Raw genomic sequence first — 5,344 nt, 5'->3', positions numbered from 1 at the left:
AGTCAGGCAAGTCTTAATTATTCCTGGTTCTGACCATATTATTTCTATAATTCTCATTTTCTCAAAATACACCAATTTCTAGTCAGCATCTCCATTAATTCATAGTCCAGCACTGACTTGAGGGAAGGCAAAACTGTCCCTTCAATGTCAAGCTCATTGACAACAGAGGCCACCACCTGGAACCAGCCTACAGTAAGTACAGTTCTAGCTTTTCAGAAGAGGTCAGGGAGAGCACTACTCCTCCTCTTCCTCCTTGGTGCACCCCTTTCTTCACCACCTAAAGCAGGAGACCTGGAATGCTTCTTGCCTCCAAGGCTCTTTTCCTTTTCTCTCCCTGACCTGGCGAGCCACCCTTTCTCTTCCACAAAGGTCTTTTCTGGCCCCCTTTTCTCTTGCCTTTATGGCTCATTTTCCTTCTCTTGGCAGTCTCCTCTTGGTCCTCTTCCCTCATCTGCTTGTTGGTGGCCCTCGTCAGGTCCAGCTGAGTTTTCTTGCTGTTCATGACTCCAATTCTCTCTTTTTCTCTGCTGCAAAGTCCCCCAAGAGGGGCTGAAACTTCCTCTTTGCCAGAGCACCAGGGCACTTTCTCCATCGGGATGGGCTCCTGGAAGCATCCAAAGCAGCGGAGATCTTGGCCACTTGAATGATGTGGCCCAGCTCCTCCTTACTTTGGTGTACAGTAGGGTGCAGGCCAGCTGAGCTGGGCATCTGCATGAAAGACCCCCGGAGTGGGGAGACCCTCACTCAAGTCTCGGGATGACGCAACCCCCCAAGAACTCACACAAGACCGTCCTTGTTGTAATTACATGAGATTTATCGATAGCAACCAGTGCACTGAGGTCGAGACTCGTATCCCACGAAGGGGCAGTGGAGTTCGACCCTGAGAGGCTGGGAGAAAAGGTATTTAAAGGGAGAAACCACAACCCGAGGGGGCAGGGATGGCATCATAGAATACCAGTGAAAAATCACAAGGAAGAACTCTCTGTCTCCCAAGACTGTTTCCTAGGAGAAGCTGTCTCTTACTTCTCAGATTGTTTAACTTCATGGTCTGCTAGTTCCTAGGAGAAGTTGTTTCCTGCTTCTCAAGATTGTTCTCTAAGATTTATGGTCAGCTAGTTTCTGGGAGAAAGCTGTTGAGCTGGACAATGTAATTATCCATTCTATAGCCCTAGGAGAGGCTTCTTGGAACATACAATTCTGGGGCCTAACCTGTTTTCTTTTTCTGCTCTAAACTTTGTGTCTAGGGGGGCAACTTTAAAACTTTTATCTTTCATGCATATTGTGTGCGTGGGCCAGGTTCTGCAGATGGTTCGGCTAGTTCTTGGCCATGCATTCTTTCTTGTCCTGAATCTTCTTAGCGAACTGGTCTTCCATGCGGTTGGTGCTCTCAGGCACCACAATAAGCCACTCTTTAGAGTCATCCTGGGTTCATTTGTACCCCAACTGAGTTGCCACTGGCCACTCACCTTGTCCCACAGAAGGCTGGTCTTCTTCTTGGGATGAATGCCCATAAGGAGAGCAAAGTGATGCCAGCAGGTGAGCAGCCTTGGCCCAGGCAGCAGCTTCTTGTGAGTCAGTCATGTGGTGGGCTCCTGCAAGCACTCTACCACCGTCTCCTCCACGCACTCGGTCAGTAGCTGCCACTGCCTGTTGGTGAGAAGCTGCATGTTGTCCCCTGCCAGTGACCTCAGCTCGGCCTCTGGCAAGGGCCTGGCCTGTCACAGCACCTGTGGGGGGTTGAGGTCCAAAGCCAGCAGGTTGCCCAGGTCGAACTCCAGCTCTAGCTCCTTCTGCACCTTGATGAGCTATAGCTTCTCGGTCTCCTCCTGCTTTGTCTTGGCCAGCAACTCCTCCAAGCTCTTCCACTCCATGGCTATTGCTGAGGCTCGGTTCCTCACTTTGGGGCTGCAGTGAAATGTATCTCTGCTATAGCAGAACCACAGAGAGACTCTTTCTTCTTTCAAAGACCTTGGATAAGTCTCCAGCAGGAGCCCTGTCCCAGATTAAAAGTGTGTACCACCATGCCTGTGTCTGAGACTTGCTTTGTCCCAGGTGACCTTGAACTCAGAGATTTGTTTCCCTTAAGCTCCTGGGATTCATAGCCACTTTGTCTCATGATCTCCATACTAAGATCCCCTCCAGAAACTTTGATCTCCCATCCTCCAGATCAGGATCAAAAGTGAGCCTTCTAATTCTGGATTTAGCTTATTCCCGATACAGTCAAGTTTACAACCAGGAATAGCCACTACAGGGAGCCACTTAGGATGATTCTTCCTAAGTCCATCTATTTTCCTGCCAATTTAATGATATCAATGTTTTTAATCACTGAGTATCCAACTGTATAAATGAACCACATTTTCATCATCCATCCTTCACTTGAGGAAGATCTGGGACTTTTCCAGGTTCTGGCTATTATAAACAAAAGCTGCTATGGACATAGTTAAGCAAGTGTTCTTGTAGTATAGTGGATCAACTTTTGAGTATATGCCCAGGAGTGGTATATCTGAGTTTTGTGGGAGGACTATTCCCAGTTTTCCTGAGAAACATGATTTCCAAAGCCTTTATATGAGTTTACATTTTAATGAGCAAAGAGGAGTGCTCCCATTGCTCCACATCATCACAATCATGTGCTCTCACTTCAGATTTTAATCTTTTGACTAAAATCATTGAACTTCTCTAACTGTATTTCAACCACTTGAGATTTATTTTAATTCAGTTTAGCTCAGTAGCTAATTTGGAATTTGGATATATGGTTATTGGTGTCTTGACTTATTTTTATTGGCTATATTATGTATTTACATTTCAAATGTTATCCAGTTTCCCTGTTTCTCCTCTAGAAACCACCCTCTCCATCAGGAGCCATGTCCCAGATTAAAGGTGTGTATCTCCACACCTGGGTCTGAGACTTGCTTTGGCCCAGGTGACCTTGAACCCAGAGATCTCTTTGCCTTAAGCACCTGGGATTATCTATTCTTCTGTAAGGGTGCTTTCCCTCCCACACACCCACTCCCCGCTCCCCACCCTGGCATTCCCCTACACTGGGACTTCAAGCCTTCAAAGGACCAAGGGCTTTTCTTCCTATTGAGGCCAGGCAATGCCATCCTCTGCTACATATGCAGCTGGAGCCATGGGTTCCCTCCATGTACACTCTTTGGTTGGTGGTTTAGTCCCTGAGAGCTCTGGGGGCTCTGGTTAACTGATATTGATGTTCTTCCTATGGGGTTGCAAAACACTTTAAATCCTTCAGTCCTTTCCCTAACTCCTACTTTGGGGTCTCTGTGCAGTCTAATGGTTGGCTGTGAACCTCTGCCTCTGTATTTGTCAGGCTCTAGCAGAACCGCTCAGGAGACAGCTATAATAGGCTCCTGTCAGCAAGCAGTTCTTGGCATCCACAGTAGTATCTGGGTTTGGTGTTTGTATATGAGATGGATCCCCAGGTGGGGCAGTGTATAGATGGCCTTTCATTCAGTCTCTGATCCACAATTTGTCTTCATCTTTCCTTAGACAGGAGCCCTTCTGCTTTAAAAATTTTGAGATGAGTAGGTAGTACCATCCCCAAACTGGGGGTCCTTGCCTAATCTCAGGATATGGTCTCAACAATTTCTCCCTCCCCTTTGTTGGGCATTTCAGCTAACTCATCCATGCTGGATCCTAGGAGCCTCTTGCTTTCCTGGCATCTGACACTTGCTGGTGGCTACACCCAGTTACCCATCCCCTATTGCTATACACCTCTGTTCAAATGCCTGACATTCTGTTTATCATCCACATCTCCTCTCATACCTTTTGCTCCCCCCCAAACTTTTCCCATTCCTCTTTTCCTCTCAAGTCCCTCCAAATCTTCTACTTCCAGTATATTGTTCCTCCTTCTAAAAATGTCAGAAGCACCCACATTTTGGTCTTTGTTCTTCATGAGCTTTATATGATCTGTGAATTGTATCATGGATATTCTGAGCCTTCGGGCTAGTATCCACTCATTAGTGAGTACATACCATGTTTGTTCTTTTGTGACTGGATTACCTCACTGAGTTCCATCCATTTGCATAAGAATTTCATGAAATCTTTGTTTTTAATAGCTGAGCAGTAGACCACTGTGCAAATGTACCACATTTTCTGTATCCATTCCTCTATTGAGGGGTATCTGGGATATTAGCCCAAATGCTCGAATTACCCTAGATGCACAGAACACACAAAAATCAAGAAAGATGACCAATATGCAATGCTTCACTACTTCTTTAAAAGGGGAACAAGAATACCCTTGGCAGAGAATAGGGAGGCAAAGTTTAGAACAGAGGCAGAAGGAACACCCATTCAGAGCCTGCCCCACATGTGGCCCATACATATACAGCCACCAAAATAGATAAGATGGGTGAAGCAAAGAAGTGCAGGCCGACAGGAACCGGATGTAGATCTCTCCTGAGAGACACAGCCAGAATACAGCAAACACATAGGTGAATGCATCATTAAACCACTGAACAGAGAATGGGACTCCCTTGAAGGAATCAGAGAAAGGACTGAAAGAGATTGAAGGAGCTGGATACCCCATATGAACAACAATGCCAACCAACCAGAGCTTCCAGAGATTAAGTCAATACCCTAAGTCTATATGTGGACTGACCCTGGGCTCCAACCTCATAGGTAGCAATGAATAGCCTGGTAAGAGCACCAGTGGAAGGGGAAGCCCTTGGTCCTCCCAAGACTGAACCTCCAGTGAGCATGACTGTTGGGGGGAGGGCAGTAATGTGGGGAGGATGGAGAGGGGACCACCCATAGAGAAGGAGAGGTGGAGGGGTTAGTGGGATGTTGGCACAGAAACCAGAAAGGAGAATAACAATTGAAATGTAAATAAGAAATACACAATTTAATAAAGATGGAAAAAAACTGAAAAAAGAAAAAAAAAAGAAATGTAAAACCTCAGGAGTCATGAAGTAGGAACAGAGAAAGCATGGGAGACATAGGGATTTCTAAGCCATCTAGGACAAACATAAAAATCTATTTCAAAAACCATAAATGAAAATATAAAGATGAGTAACACTCATAATCTGTTACAGTACACTGTACTTCAATCTCTGAGTGGGGTGTGGGATGATGTCACAGGTGAGGCAGGTACAAGATAAAAGGAGGCCTGTTATTAGATGAGAATGAAGGATGGGTGGGAGAAAAGTTTGAAGGAAGAGGAGGAGACTAGAACGGAAAAGAGTAAGAGACATAGGGAGAGGGAGAGGCGCCAAGGGACAAAAATGGAGGCTGAAGTTAAGGTTCCACTCTGTGAATTTACAGGTTGTTATTAATGTTCTTAAGGGACAAATATGTATTGGGCTTTGTATGTTTAGGTGAGCAATTATAG

At 45.7% G+C, this 5,344-nt stretch overlaps 1 pseudogene; it reads right to left on the bottom strand.

Moving 5' to 3' along the window:
- Positions 1-212: 212 nt before the first annotated feature.
- LOC116911989 lies at positions 213-1,871 on the bottom strand (annotated as a pseudogene).
- Between the last annotated feature and the right edge of the window lie 3,473 nt (positions 1,872-5,344).

The sequence above is a fragment of the Rattus rattus genome, chromosome 11, assembly GCF_011064425.1.
Source record: "Rattus rattus isolate New Zealand chromosome 11, Rrattus_CSIRO_v1, whole genome shotgun sequence".
Taxonomy (NCBI): Eukaryota; Metazoa; Chordata; class Mammalia; order Rodentia; family Muridae; genus Rattus; species Rattus rattus.
The sequence above is the reverse complement of the archived record's forward strand: the minus strand, read 5'-3'. Positions and strand labels throughout refer to the sequence as shown.